Source organism: Lissotriton helveticus, chromosome 2_1 (genome assembly GCF_964261635.1).
Source record: "Lissotriton helveticus chromosome 2_1, aLisHel1.1, whole genome shotgun sequence".
NCBI lineage: Eukaryota > Metazoa > Chordata > Amphibia > Caudata > Salamandridae > Lissotriton > Lissotriton helveticus.
In genome coordinates, this window is record NC_136059.1 from 260,532,768 (window position 1) to 260,547,322 (window position 14,555).

The 14,555-nt window shown below is 43.8% G+C and overlaps 1 protein-coding gene across 2 annotated transcripts in view; it reads right to left on the reverse strand.

The window, feature by feature from the left end:
* Positions 1-14,555, reverse strand: part of DYM (dymeclin) — a 1,345,000-nt gene that overhangs the window by 876,751 nt on the left and 453,694 nt on the right. The gene's annotated exons all lie outside the window — the stretch shown is intronic.

Below are 14,555 nucleotides of genomic sequence, written 5' to 3' on the forward strand. Positions count from 1 at the left end.
GCGCCTGTCTTGGTTGGGGGGTAGAGCGAAGGACATCGGCGGCGATGTCGGGGTTATAAACTTTAGAGACAGAAAAGCTGTATATCATATCTTGAACTGGCCATACGGCAATGAAAAGAATTGTATAGTACCACGCCCCCTGACGTACTTTTACCCCAGATCCACTGTCTTCCCCCCACAACACCTTAATAACAATATCTTCATCACTTCCCAACTCCTTAACGTTGAGTCTGCTTTGAATCCTGCATACATGTACCAACCGGCCCCATCATCAGTCATACATGGGTGGAACACTATACCTTTTCATCATAAAACAGGCCTAAATGGGAATATGTCAAATTTGTTACCATTTACGCCCTTAGAGCTCTCTAACAGGTTTGAGGCCTTTAGCGGCCTGGAGGATTGTGACTGATGTTTAAGGAGTGCAGAAGCTATGGGGGGTGGGGAAAGTGCTTCATGCCCCACAAGGTTACCTGTGAAGCTGGGGCGTCGTCGCAGTGAAAAAGATGCATACACTGCTTTAAAAACTGTTAATAAAAATAGTAGTTCCCCTAAAGTACCTTTTACAGTGTTCTTTGGGGAAACTGAGGTGCCTTCAATACTACTACAAGATACAAGGCCAGTAAATGGTGACACCGAAAGTGGCGCCGACAAGACAGAAAGCACAGCAGGTAACTACGAAAACCACTCCAGTACACTACTGTTAACTATGGATTCCCCATCCAAAATCGAGAACTCTCATATCCAGCACGGGGCATCTGTCCCTATATCTGAGCACAGGGAGTCAATTGCAATGAGCACCACGGGTTTGGCGGCAGCAGGCGTAGTGTTGCCTACCCCAACATCTACCCCATTCACTAGAGAGCCTGTCATTTGCCCTGCACCCGAAGACTGTGTAAATTTAATCTCATGGAATATCGCAGGCTTGGCAAATAAGTTACGAGACCCAGTATGGCTAACATTCATCAGAAAATTTAGCATAGTGTGCCTTCAAGAAACTTGGATAGAGAATAAAAACGTCCATATCGAGGGTTTTCTAAGCTTTATCAACCCAGCGGTTGCCTCGACTAGGGGCAGAGCCAAGGGTGGCTTGGCCATTTTCATTAACCTAGGCCTGCGCTGCAATATAAGCAACTGCCACAATGTTAATTTGAATATACAGAAGATTGACATAAAAAATGGTAAGAATGTGCTGACACTGGTTAACTTTTATAACGCTAATAGTAGTAATGAAGTGTGTAACATTGCCTCCCTAATTGATATATTGAGCAAAAATGTTCACACTGTATCACGGTATTTGTTGATAGCAGGCGACTTTAATGTCCAACCATGTGGTAACCCAGCTAGTACGCCAATAGGGTCCTTAGGGTGTAATATTGAGGAAGGTTTTCACTTCTCCCATAGTAGGGGCGGTAAGAATTTAAACGACTTAGTGAATGAATACAACTTGACTGTAGCCATGTCGTTGGTCCCCGATACAAAAATCTTTGACACCCCAACCTTTAAAGGACATGGGCAGGGATCCTTCATTGATCATATATTAATATCCCCAGATGTTGTTTATTGGGTCTCGCACTTTACTATCCTCACTAGTGTATACAGTGATCATAATCCCCTTCTCTTAAACTTGGGTGGACCATTATTAGCTAAACGACAGCCACGCACCGACCATGGTACGCTAAGGTGCGTAAATGGCAGGCGTCGCATTAGATGGTCAATGATAAATCAAGATACCCTGTATACTAAAATAACCAGCGCATGTGAAGAGGAGCTGTCTGTTTGCTTATTGTCTGTATCAACCCCCGCGAACATTTTGTCCAGGTTCGAGGGGCTGGTCACCAAAATTGGCTCCATGCTCACAGCGCCTACAAAGGGACATAGTGAGAATAATTCCAAATGGTTTGATTATAACTGCTCAAAGGCAAGTAGGGTTTTGAAACACGCACTAAAAACCAAACCCAGAGATTGTGACTTGATAAAAAATCTCCGTATGGCCTATAGGAAAGCCATAGCTATCAGAAAAAAGGAAATTAAGGCTAACGTTATTGAATCCCTTTTAGACCCTTCAGTGTTGGGGAACAGCAGCAAGTTTTGGCAAATAATTAACAAACCTTTGTTTGACAACCCAAACGACACAGCCCTTGGCAGAAACATCCCAGAGGGGAAGTGGGTGTCCCATTTCAGCACAATTTTTAAGAGTAATGAGCACCGGGTAGACCATGATGTTTTATCTTCAACTGCGACTCCACTGTGTTTCACAGTACAAGAGACTGCTAGGGGAATACAGGGTCTAACCATCAACAAGGCCCCAGGTCCGGATGGTTTGCCGCCGGACCTGTTTAAGTCCAGCATCCCTTTCTGGGCTCCGGTTCTCACGGCTGTAATAAACGCAGCAGTGACAACTGGATGCCCAAGTATTTGGGGTCTCTCAACTATAGTCCCCATTTTTAAGAAGGGCGATCGCAGCAGCCCGTTATGTTACAGGCCAATCTCTTTAATAAATTCAGTAGTTAAAGTGGTGGGGGGTGTAATTCTTAACAGGTTATCTACCTGGGCTAAAGATAATAACATCCTTTCACCCATACAATACGGGTTCAGACCAGGCCACTCGACCATTACGCAGTGCCTGAACCTATACCTTATCCTAAGCAAGTATACACTGGCGAGACAAGGCACTGTCTACATGGCATTTATGGACCTGTCGTCCGCATTTGACTGCGTAGACAGAAGCCTATTATGGGCTGCTTTGTTGAGAATGGGTGTAGAGAGGAACCTTGTCAACTTCCTCGCTGATCTGCATACAGATACCAGAGCGAACGTCCGTTACTCCCAAGACCTTAATGTAACGGACGAATTTAAAATAAATCGGGGTGTCCGACAAGGCTGCATCTTGGCCCCATTTTTATTTAACCTGTATATTAATGAACTGGAGGAATTTCTTCTTAACGTAGAAGCAGATTACCCCTTAGTTGAGCGCAAAGGGGTACCTGTATTACTCTACGCAGACGATGCTGTTCTTATTTCTAGAACAGCAATCGGTCTCCAGAAACTATTAAACTCCTTCCACAAATTCATGGAGTCACGTGGCTTAAGCATAAATAATACCAAGTCCTACGCTATGAAAGCAGGTAAGGGTGTTTTGAAAACTGATCATTTCAGTATAAATGGGGAGAAAATTCCATCAACCAACTCCTTCTCTTACCTCGGGGTCCTGCTAGATCACAAATTATCATGGGGCCCAGCAGTCTCCAAGAAGAAGGGAGAAACAATAAGGGTCAATGCGGCCATTCTTGGCTTTGCAAAAAAAATCGGCAATTGCCCGATGGTCGCATCGCTTAAATTGTATCAGGCAAAAAGCGTGGCCGTTGCCTGCTATGGGAGTGAGCTCTGGGGCTATCGTAAGATTAAAGACCTAGAGATCACAGAAAATAACTTCCTAAAAAAGATTCTGAGACTCCCCAGGGGCATTGGGAACTACTCGGTACACGAGGAGCTGGGGATCCCCTACTTAGGTGACAGAATAGCAGTAAGCCCTGTTATATGTTGGTTGAATTGCTGGCTGAACAACGACATTCCATTAACACATGCTCTACTGAAAGAAGCCTTACAGCTAGATGGGAGGTTTAAAGTACCGTGGGTGAAGTACATAAAGGACAGCCTAACGGCAATCGATCGACAGGATCTGTTCTATGCCCCAAACTTAATTACAAAATCTGATGTGAGCTCGGTTAAGAATGCTATACTACTGTTAAGAGGTACTGACAGAGAAGAGGTTGAGATACAGAAGGTCAGTGTTAGGAAACACCTATTATTAAAAACTTGCTTGCAAATGGAACCTTACCTGACATGGCCTATGTCAAGCTATGAACGATTTCTGTTAACAAGGTTCCGCTTTGACCTCTATCATCTTCTACTGGCAGTCCCAAGTGGGGCTCAACGGGGCGAAGTGTTGCCAGCTTGTGGCTGCGACGGAAAGTCTCCTCAAGATCTGGCACACTTCCTTTTTATCTGCCCCTATTACTCCACCCCACGGAAATTATACCTTAAACCGTGCCTTAAAAAGTTGAGTTTCACACAAATTAAACCTGCACTTTATTACTTACAACTACTGAATAGCGATTGCACTTTATTTGTATGTAACTTTCTTAAAAAAGCCATCTGCTTTAGGAAAAGCATGGATGGCTAACCACGCTGCAAAAATTTTAGGTGATTTTTAAGATTAGTTATTTATATTTTTAATTATATATTGCCCATGCTCATACTGTCTGATATATTGTACTGTAACTGTGTCATTATCTGTCATTTGAATTTAATTGTTTGTAATGTTTTTTATTGTGTGCTTATAAATTGTACTTTTATGATTGTAAAACCTACAATCGAATAAAGATTCTGAACTTGCACAGTAACGATCCAATAACCGGATGGATAGATACCTCTTGTAACACACATGCTTTTGTTACCTTCTCAGAGATCCTGGGATACATGCTTAGGGAGCAGGGTCAGCAACAGTAGCAGGTATGTAGGTGTGACAGGCTTCCTTTTGGAACTTGTGATTCTAAAGGGAGTCCGAAGGCATTGTGGAGGGAAGGGTTCTTGTAGGTAAAGATGAGCACACTGACTCTGGTGATGAGTGTGCTGAAAGTAATAATCTTTATAATCGTCTAACAAGCCAGACTCCTCTTTTTACTGAGTAATCATCTGCAGAGAAATGTATGTTTAGTGGTATATCATCGTACAGTTCAAAATGTATGTGTGGTTGGGGTGCAAGTATACTGTGTCCTCTACAGCTCCTACACCCTCATCCAGCTTCAGTAATAGGAACTCTGTAGGAATTTCAATCAAATATAATTCAGAAGTAGAACTGTGAGCATGACTGGGTAACAGGTAGATTGGGACAAGACCACTGAGGTTCTCCGTGAAAGGATGCTAATCTTGTCATCAACAACAAGGTAGTCTTCTTGGTGTACACACATTGCTTGGTCTCTGAGAAGGTTGAAACACAGCAAGAGCAGTTGTTAAATATTTTAGAACTGTGTCCTTCTTAAGGCGACTGTGGTCAATGTGGATTTCCTTTCTGAAGGGTGGCAGATGAGGACCACCTTGAGCAGTGAATCACAGGTGCCATTGAGTACCTCTTTAAAAAGAGGTTTTAAATGATGGCACTCCTTTTAACACTAAGATTCATAAGAAGGGGCCAACATTAAACAGGGGCGAGAGATTGTTACTGACTGTCATCAACTACCGAATCAACAAGGATTGTGGTAGCAAGGGCTGTTTTTCAGTTTTGTCAGAAACTGAGGAGCTCCAATTCCTGCTGAAAGGCAGAGATTGAATCAACGGAGGAGGCCTCGGCCAGACCTTGGACTTGGAAATTCGTATTCCCATTATTAGATGTCTCAACACGCTGCCTTTTCTGTATGTTTTTCTAGTTGTCAGGATAAAGGTAATTTGCATAAACTCTTCTTCTGAGGAGTGATCTTCCCTGGGGCAAAGAATAGGTGCTCATGGCTATCATAGAAGAGCGTTTGTTCGCACGTCTCTCAACTTGATGCACATGCACTTGGAAAAGGCAGTAACAAAAGTCGTTACCTTCTGAAACAATATTTCTGGTGGAAGAATGGTGATCCATTCAAGCAGGACAGAAAGTAGAGAGTAAAGCACTGGTGAGTAAGCTGGAACATCCATTGGAACATTGTGATCATGCCCCAATTTATAGTGAACTGGGAGCACCACGGACCGACCGGAAGCAGGTGCTGGAAGGAGGAGGAGTCAAATCAAATTTGTGGCAGCAGATCCAAAGGATGATGAGGAAGAGTGAGACAGGTACACCTGGCATTCCTTTCGGTCCACAGTTGCCTTGAAAGATAAAATAGAGCTGCTAAGGGGTCTGGACCAGCTGAGGAGGTTGCTACTGAAAAAGCGTCGAAAACAATGTTACTAGGTTAGTGAAAGTGTTTCACTGGTGAGGTCAGGCCCAGTGAGCATGCCGTGGAACACCTGTTCTTGAAGTGTTCCAAGAAGGAAATAGCCTTTTCCAAAAGAGTCACTCACTGTTGAAGGCTTGCCCATTAATGACACCAGGGCATCTTCCGAAAAGCCTGTGAAATGCATCCAAGCATTTTGGCGTATGATAACCATCATGGCCCTGGATCAAGCCGTTTGTGTCAGTAGAATCCTTCTGGCACTTTGGATGCAACCAAACCATCTTTAACCAAGTCAGAGCAGGGCCTTTTGATGTAGTCATGGAGGCTAATTATGGCCATCTAAGCCAATTCCCATAAGGCAGACTAAGACCATCCAAGGAGGTACGTGGGACTGGCAATACACAGAGCTAAATTGCCAAATGTGAAATCTTTTCTGTCCATGGAGTGAAATGTTTTAGACTTGCATTCGGTGGCATGGTGGGACATGCATTTGGATTCAGTATGCTCACGAAGCTCACCAAAGTCTCCAGTGATGTATGTGTCAACAGGAACTTGGAATCAGAAGGCTTGGGCTGATTGCACGATGCATGAGGAGCCAACAAGTTTCTGAACAATTCCAGGGGCTGGACAATTTCCTTGTGGAAGGAAAATTTCTTGTTCCTATGTTGTGCACTGCTGGAGGAGTCCACAGGGAATTGCTCCATTACAGGGGACGTACTTTAAGGAGGGGAGAGGGACTGCTTATAACTGTCCTTTTCGGCCCTACCAAGTATAATTTGTTTCCCCACTTTCTGATGACCTTCGGGTGCATGGACGAGCAAGGCCAAGCAGTTGTTATTGGATCCTATACATCACATCATCTTATGTTATTTTAAACATTGTTTAAACCCTAAGAACTTAGTTGACATTTAAGTCAGTCGTTGTTGAATTAGCTGATGAAGAAGAGCTCCTGACTTGTATCAATGCATTGTGGAAATGCAAGAACTGATATCAGCATTCCAGCAGCACCAAACATACTTTCATGTCGTTACAAAAGTGGACGGAGCCATGACTGGAGTTAAGAGGCACCACCCAGTGGTGCTGAAGAGCTATTGTTGCGGGAAAGTTTACCACAACGAGCCTGACATCTGTAAACTAATCAGCAGGTGAGGAATCTGCAATAGAAGTATCCATCAGAACGCTGGTTTTATGAGGATCTTGATAATAGCTTTCATGAGGCATATGTCCTAATAAGAGACTTTCTCTTCATTAGCAGATTCTGCCATGTTGAAGCACAGATGCCTACAGGAGAAAATGAAGAAATGAAATTGCTTCCATGGTCCTAAGTTTCAATAAGAAACTCCCCAAAGAGAATCCCAGAGCTGAAATTAAATTTGCCTAGGAGCTGCCAGAAAGAACAAAATGACACAGAGTGTAAATAAAGGTGTTATCTGTGCAAGGCGAGCTCCTGTAGTCTGAGTTCACCCTTGTGAAATATTCCTTGGACACAACCCCCGATTTTGAATGGAAACTAGTTACATTAGAGCAAAGCTCTTCATGGAGTTTATTACTCAGAGAGTGAGAGATATGAAATCTGAAGTGGTGTCTTTGTAGGGAGTGGAGCTCAGGGTAGATCCAAATCACTGGCTAAGGTTGAGGCCTAAAACGATCTAGGCATGTGGTACTCATGGTGCTGCGTGCGCTGTATACACATGGGCATGACCAGGTTGTTTTTGATCAAACTGCAGCATCGGTTTCTACCATGATCACTGGGAGCTACTAAAGCATGAGGATTTATGAAATAATGTCATAGAATAAAATTTGTATTCATCTGGGCACAGGATTTTTACTTAAACCAACCGAGCATTTGATCAAACAAAGAGGAAGTGGGAAGTGTTAAAAGTACTGGACACGAAGGGAGTGGGTATTACAGGATTATGAGTATGACTCGAAATGCCCAATAAAGATATATAAAACAAAGGGCGGCGAGGTGGAGGATGAAAGCCAATATGTTCTTTTTAGGGGAGAATAATATATTTTACCGGCACTTTTTACGCAATGTTCCAACACAATGATATGGGATTCATTTAAGATCATTATTAGCGGCTTTTATTTCGATTGCTTTAGTGGTGGGGGCCTCTAAAAAATTGTTAAATGGCCCCCATGTAGAGGAATATTCACTGGCTTTCAATTGGAGGATAAAAGGGTCTTCTGTTTAATTCTTAACTCCACCTCTGGCTCAGTGCTTAATTTGTAAAAAAAAATAAGTGCCAGGGCTCTCGTCAGGATGCCCCTGCAGCTTGCACTAAACATTGCCTCTGCCATGCTTCCACTGATAGTATGATACTAACAATCACACTCCTACGAGGATGACAATTCGGACTATTTCAGGCCTCCAAAGCTATAAGAATGGCTTGGGCGACAGGTAATAGTAATTTTTAATGTATATTGAATTAATAATCTGTTGTCATCTCTAAATTAGCCAGGCATCTTCACCTTGTGGCAGACTATCACTAGTGCCGGTGTTGACAATCAAGTGCCGGTGCCGAGCACCTGAAACCACCGGCTCAAATTAAGCACTGCTCTGGCTGCTCTGCACAATTAATAAGATATATGCCTCAGTGGTCTACTTGCTCTTAGTGTGTGAAACTTCCTTTCGACTGATTCAAGGAAAATACCAAATTTAATTGTATTTTGGAAGAGACTGAAAACTCAATGGAGGATGTTCTCTTTTGCTTTCCTATTTAGCAATCCTTATATAGCAGTTATGTATCATTTATAACCTATTGAGCCCCTTGAAATTCTGGGGGATGAAGATGTGCTGAATGAAACCGTAATTACTTAACACACTGTAACCCTTTTGATCGAGTTAACATTTTTCACAAACCTAAGCATTTCGTTGAGAAACTCACTCTCACACAACATATCCTTAGCACGAGCACCTTTCTCAGCAGGGTTAAGTGGGAGTTTGAGTTTGATTTTGTTAAAAAAATAACCCTTTTATGCTCGGTGGAAAAGGAAGTTGTAACATTGGCACAAAGCTTGAGGCAACACCAAAATCCTTTCCAAGTTGAAAGAGAAGACACCAGATGAAGCATCTTGTACAAGGTCCAATGCTTTTATGAAGATAACAGAAACATCTAAAATGTATTGGTCTTTCTTTACTTTCTTCCAGGAATAATGATTGGACTTACCAAGAAAGTTGATATGCCTTAGTTAGGGTTGATCTTTGGAGTGGAGCACTTGGAACGCATACACAATCATATATCTCTGTAGACTTACCATTTTGTTATGATCCCGACCTAATATTCTTAAGTTCTGTAAACTTCCTAAAACCCATCTAGTTACTCTCTGATTTTCTCTTCTGACACTATGATGTACCCTCCTACTCTAGGACCAGGACTACTTCAGGTATTTGCGCGACTATAAATATATAATCAAATCGTGGAATGGGTTAACGCTAATAACATACTAAATGCATGCCAGTATGGCTTCTGAAGTGATGTAGTGGTATAGGAACGGTAGAGCAATGCCTCAAACCTAAATATGATTATTGTGAAATATACTGTAGGCAAACAGTCGGTGTTACATCTTGCTTTCATGGATGGGTCAATGACATTTGATTGCGTCAACCGGGCGAAGCAATGGCGCTCCCTTATCAAGTTAGGAATGGATACGGCATTAGTTCACTTACTGGTTTCTTTGCACACTGGCACCAAAGCCTGCATCAGGTACGGAATAAGGTGAAGTTTCTGATGAATTTAACATTGGACGAGGGACTCTCCAGGGGTGCGTATCAGCTCTACTTCTTTTTATTTTGTATATAAATGATCTTAGTTTAGCACTTGTTAAATGCACCCCAGATGTGCTCATGGTGAATGGCTCTCCCCTTCCTGTGTTACTTTATGCAGAAGACACAGTACTAATAGCCAGCAACCCCAAAGCAGCGCGCTTATTAATCCATTTGTTTGTACATTTTAGGGCAAATCTTGATTTATCGACTAATTTTACGAAATCCTTTATAATGAATTTTGGCTGGAAGTGCATGTGACCCTCATCTATTGTGGTGGGTGTGAACACTTTATTAAGCACCAGTACTTTTGTTATCTGTGTATTACTTTTAGCTCCACTGGGTCATGGTCTCCCACCTCGCACAAAACAGGGTTACGTTTTTAAGGGCAAGTGGCTCACTTCTTAGCTTACCGTCCCTGAAGGGAGGGATGGTGGTCCTACCCTTATTGCAAATATATTCTGCCCAGTGGACACCAATTGAAACTTATGGGGCGGGGATTAGGTGACCCCATAAACCTCCAGAGGGAAGAAACTCGTTTTTGCAGGAGACTATTATCAGCTCCTGCATCAACTTCCCATTTCATCGGTCATAATGAGTTGGGCTTAGACTATTTGTACTATTATATTCGGAGCCGCCTGTGGTGATCTATCTGGAGCTCTGACGAAGAATCACATCAAGGAATATCATTTCTGATTGCCTGGCGTGTGAAGAGGGACCTTCTATCCCTTGGCTGGCGTGTGTTAAAAAGCCTGTGGAAGGAGATGGCTTAACTGACATTTTTCTAGACAAAGCACCTAGCGCCGCCTTGGGCCGAAAGCAAGTACAATCCCTATTATTGGCGCAAGCCCAAGGGGAGAGGCTGCGGGCAGAAGATCGGAAATTAAGTGTTGCAAAACTACCTGTATTTCAATCCTAGGGACATTCCCTCAAAATACCTGTGGAATATTAGTAGGAACTGGGAACGATCTTTCTGGTTTAGTTTTTGGGCCTGTATAAAGAAGTATTCCTTAAGTTTCCCGCTTGGCTTTCAGCATAAACTTGACTCCTGGGTGTACCCGTGTAACAACTTGTCCAAGCAAACTATGATGCATTTTCTCTCTTTCTGCAATTACTAAAGATTCTTAGTGCCTTTTATGAGGCTCAGAAACGTTCGGAGCTGTTCTTAGGCCTATCGCCTTTTACAAGCATTATCTGATGAGGAGGTCTGCCATTGTGTAACTTAGTTCCTTCAAGCCGCAGTACCACTAGTAGGTCAATGCATTATGAATAATTATGTTTGCCAATGTTTTTATGAAGCAGTATAATCACGATGGATATGGCTTTTAGATTAACCACAAACGACATTTGTAACTGTATAACCTAGAACCCTGGTCACTGCTGAGTGACCCAGACTCTGTCCCCTCTGCTTTCAGGTACATTTCGACTCTGATCCACCCTTGGATCACACCGGACACTTCTCCTTCACATCGCCTGCAGCCTCTTCAGCTTCAAGCACCCAGAGCCTGCGTGACGAAACCCGACGCCACTACGACCCTATGCACCCGCTTCCTGTGGGTGAGGTAACATTGCAACGCCGGTGTTCCCACACTGGTACACACCTCTAGGGTCTGTGACTAAAGTTTTGCCCTTCTAGGTTCATCGGAAGTATCCTAAAACTCTGTTTGTTTAACTTTTACGCACCATTGACTTGCATTGGTGCATGCGTGTGCTTTAAGCACTGCACCCGAATCCCGCGGGCTTTTCCCGACTTCAGCATTGCTTGTCCCGACTGCTCCCAGCGATTCCCTAGGCCCTAGGCCTAACCGCTGTTCGATTGGTATCTCTTATACCACTTTCTTAGTATATGGTCTGAGTGGCCCCCCGCCCTCATCCATAATTGTGCAACTTTGTATGTTATACTGTGCTTTTGATTTAACGCTTGTGCCCCTTTGTTCATAAAGAGTACTGGGGATTATTTTAAGAATAAACACATATATTTTTATAATATATACTTGTGTGGTGTCCTTTCATTTGATATTACAGGACTGTGATTGGTAAAACAGCTCGCTTAACACGACCTCTTGAGTTTAGCCTTTAAGGCTGCTTAGTCTATGCTACCATTAAGATAGCTTGTCTACAAGGTTGACTTACAACCAGACACCATAAGGGATAGTTTGGACTGATACAAGGTGGTTCCAGAATTGGAAACATCATATATCAGGCCAACTTCTCACATTGGTGCGCAGCGGTGCGGATTTGAGCTTGCTGTTGTTTTACCATTGCAATCTTTTCATCAAATTGAAAGATCACATCAAGTACCTTAGGTACATATAAATCAAAAGCTTAGCATATTTAAGTTCTACTGAACTTAGTAGTTGTAGATTAAAGGGAGTAGCACACCCTGACTACAACTCACTAGCAAGGTACAGTAGGAAAACACTTAGTGTAGGTAAGTGCACCACTTACACCTCACTAGAGTCATGTCTGGCACAGGTGAAGCTCCAAGCTCTCTGCCTGTGACAGTTGACCGTACCCAGGCAACTTCCAGCTATGACAAACTTAGCCATAAAGACTTGTGTGCCTTGTGCATATCAAGAGGGCTAAAAAGGGGTAGAGGTCCCACCATTCCTACCCTGATAGCCATTCTGGAAAAGGATGACTTAGATAGGGCGAGTGCAGCTCCCTTAGACTCTGGAGATGGAGTGAACCCCCCTGTAACTGATACCACTCCAGAGGAGGAAGAAGAAGAGGAGGAAGAGGAGGAGGAGGACTCAGAAGTAGAGGATCCTGAAGATCAGGATCAGAGGGGTAACCAGGTTATAGTTGCCAGGCTTAACCAGGCCAACTTAGACATACATGGGAATGGAGAGGGCCAGCACCTCCCCAGATCCCATAACATCATTCTCCCAGGCAACAGAAGAGTGAGATCTCCAGCAGGGGACTCTCATATTTCTAGTGCCTCAAGAGAATCTCAGAGAGGAATGACTCCCTCTCAGAGGAAAGAGCATAGGGCCAGGATGAGGGCTGTCAAACTCCAGATAGAGAGGGAGGAGGTAGCCCTGGCTCAAGCTAGACTTGCTTTAGCAAGAGAACAGAAAATGTGTGGCTTAGATGCCACTGGTGGCAGCAATAATCCTAGAGAGAAAGACAGGTCCTATAATACTAGAAACCTGACAAAGAGTGTGCCCCCTACACAGAAGGGGATGACATCCACAAGTGGATAACTGCTCTTGAGAGAGCCTGCATGGTACAGCAGGTTCCTGAGGAACAGTGGGCAGCAATCTTATGGTACTCCTTTTCAGAGAAAGGGAGAGATAAGCTCCTCACTGTCAGACAAGAGGATGCTCAAAACTACAAAGTCCTGAAGAGTGCTCTAATAGATGGGTTTGGCTTAACCACTGAACAGTACAGGTTGAAGTTCAGAGACACCCAGAAGACACAGACACAGGACTGGACTGATTTTGTAGATTGTGCTACTAAGGCTCTGGAGGGTTGGCTACATGGCAGCAAAGTACATGACTTCACAGGATTGTATAATTTGATTATGAGGGAGCAGATCCTAAGTAATTGTCAGAACCAGCTCTTACACCAGCACCTGGTGGACTCAGATTTGACCTCTCCCCAAGAATTGGGAAAGAAGGCAGATAAATGGGTCAGAACCAGGATTAGGCTTAAGAATCAGGACAGTAACCAGAAGAAGGAGTCTACCAAGCCTCAAGAAAAGGGTGGGGATAAAAGTAAGGAAAAGACTTCCCCAGGGCCCCAAAACTCCAAGAATGGGGGTGGGTCCCAAGACACTTCTTCAACTCAGAAAAAGCCTTATTGTCATGCCTGTAGACAGGTTGGGCATTACAAAACAGACAACTGTTGTCCCAAGAATGGCAATAAAGAGAATATACCTCCAAAGCCAGTTCCAACACCTCCTGTTACTGTCAGCAGTAATCCCCCAGGAAGTGGGAGCACACCCAGGAATCTGGGTGGGTTTACTTTTGGAGCCCAGGTGGACCCTGGCCTATCCAGGTCCCCATCACCAAATAATCTTGTTTATGAGACTGGCATGGGGTTTGCCAACTTCTCTGATTGCCCAAATACCTTGAGCAAATATAGACAAGAACCCATCATCAATGGTTTGAAAGTTGAAGCCTTTAGAGACACAGGGGCTAGCATCACCATGGTGGCTGACTGTATAGTCCCCTCTAAGCAACTTTTACCAGGTGCCACATACCAGGTAACAAACATTGATGGAATCCAAACAAATCATCCCATGGCAGTAGTAAGTCTCAGCTGGGGAGGTGTCACTGGCCCAAGAGAGTGGCAGTGTCATCAAACTTGCCTGTAGACTGCCTACTTGGTAATGATTTAGAAATGTCAGCCTGGGCTGAGGTTGAACAAGAAACCCATTCTAGAATGGTAAACTCCAATGGAAAGGTTAGTGGGGCTGTAATGGCTACAGCCCCAACCCAAGATGTCCTTCCTGAAAAGGTTGGTAGGGCTGAGCAACTCTCTGCCCCATCTTTAGCAGAAGCTCTTCCTGAACAGAATAGCAAAGTGTTATGATAACAGCAGAAACCCAAACTGAGTCTCCTCCTGAAAAAGTTGGTGGGGCTGTGATGGCCACAGCCCAAACTCAAACAGATATGTGGGTTGTGAAGCCTGAAATGATGGATCACTCCACCCAAACTGAGAGCATGGAGGAGGAAGAGCAATCTCCCCCTCACCAGACATTAGGACAGGATCAGCCTCCTCAGGGAACTGATCTTATCCATGATGAAGGAACTGCCCCAGAGGTTGTTAGGCCTGGCCTAACAGACCCTCTGATGGCAGTGGACCCTTCTCAGGTGGGACCCAGTCTGGAGCAGGTAACCTGCCCCTCTCTACCT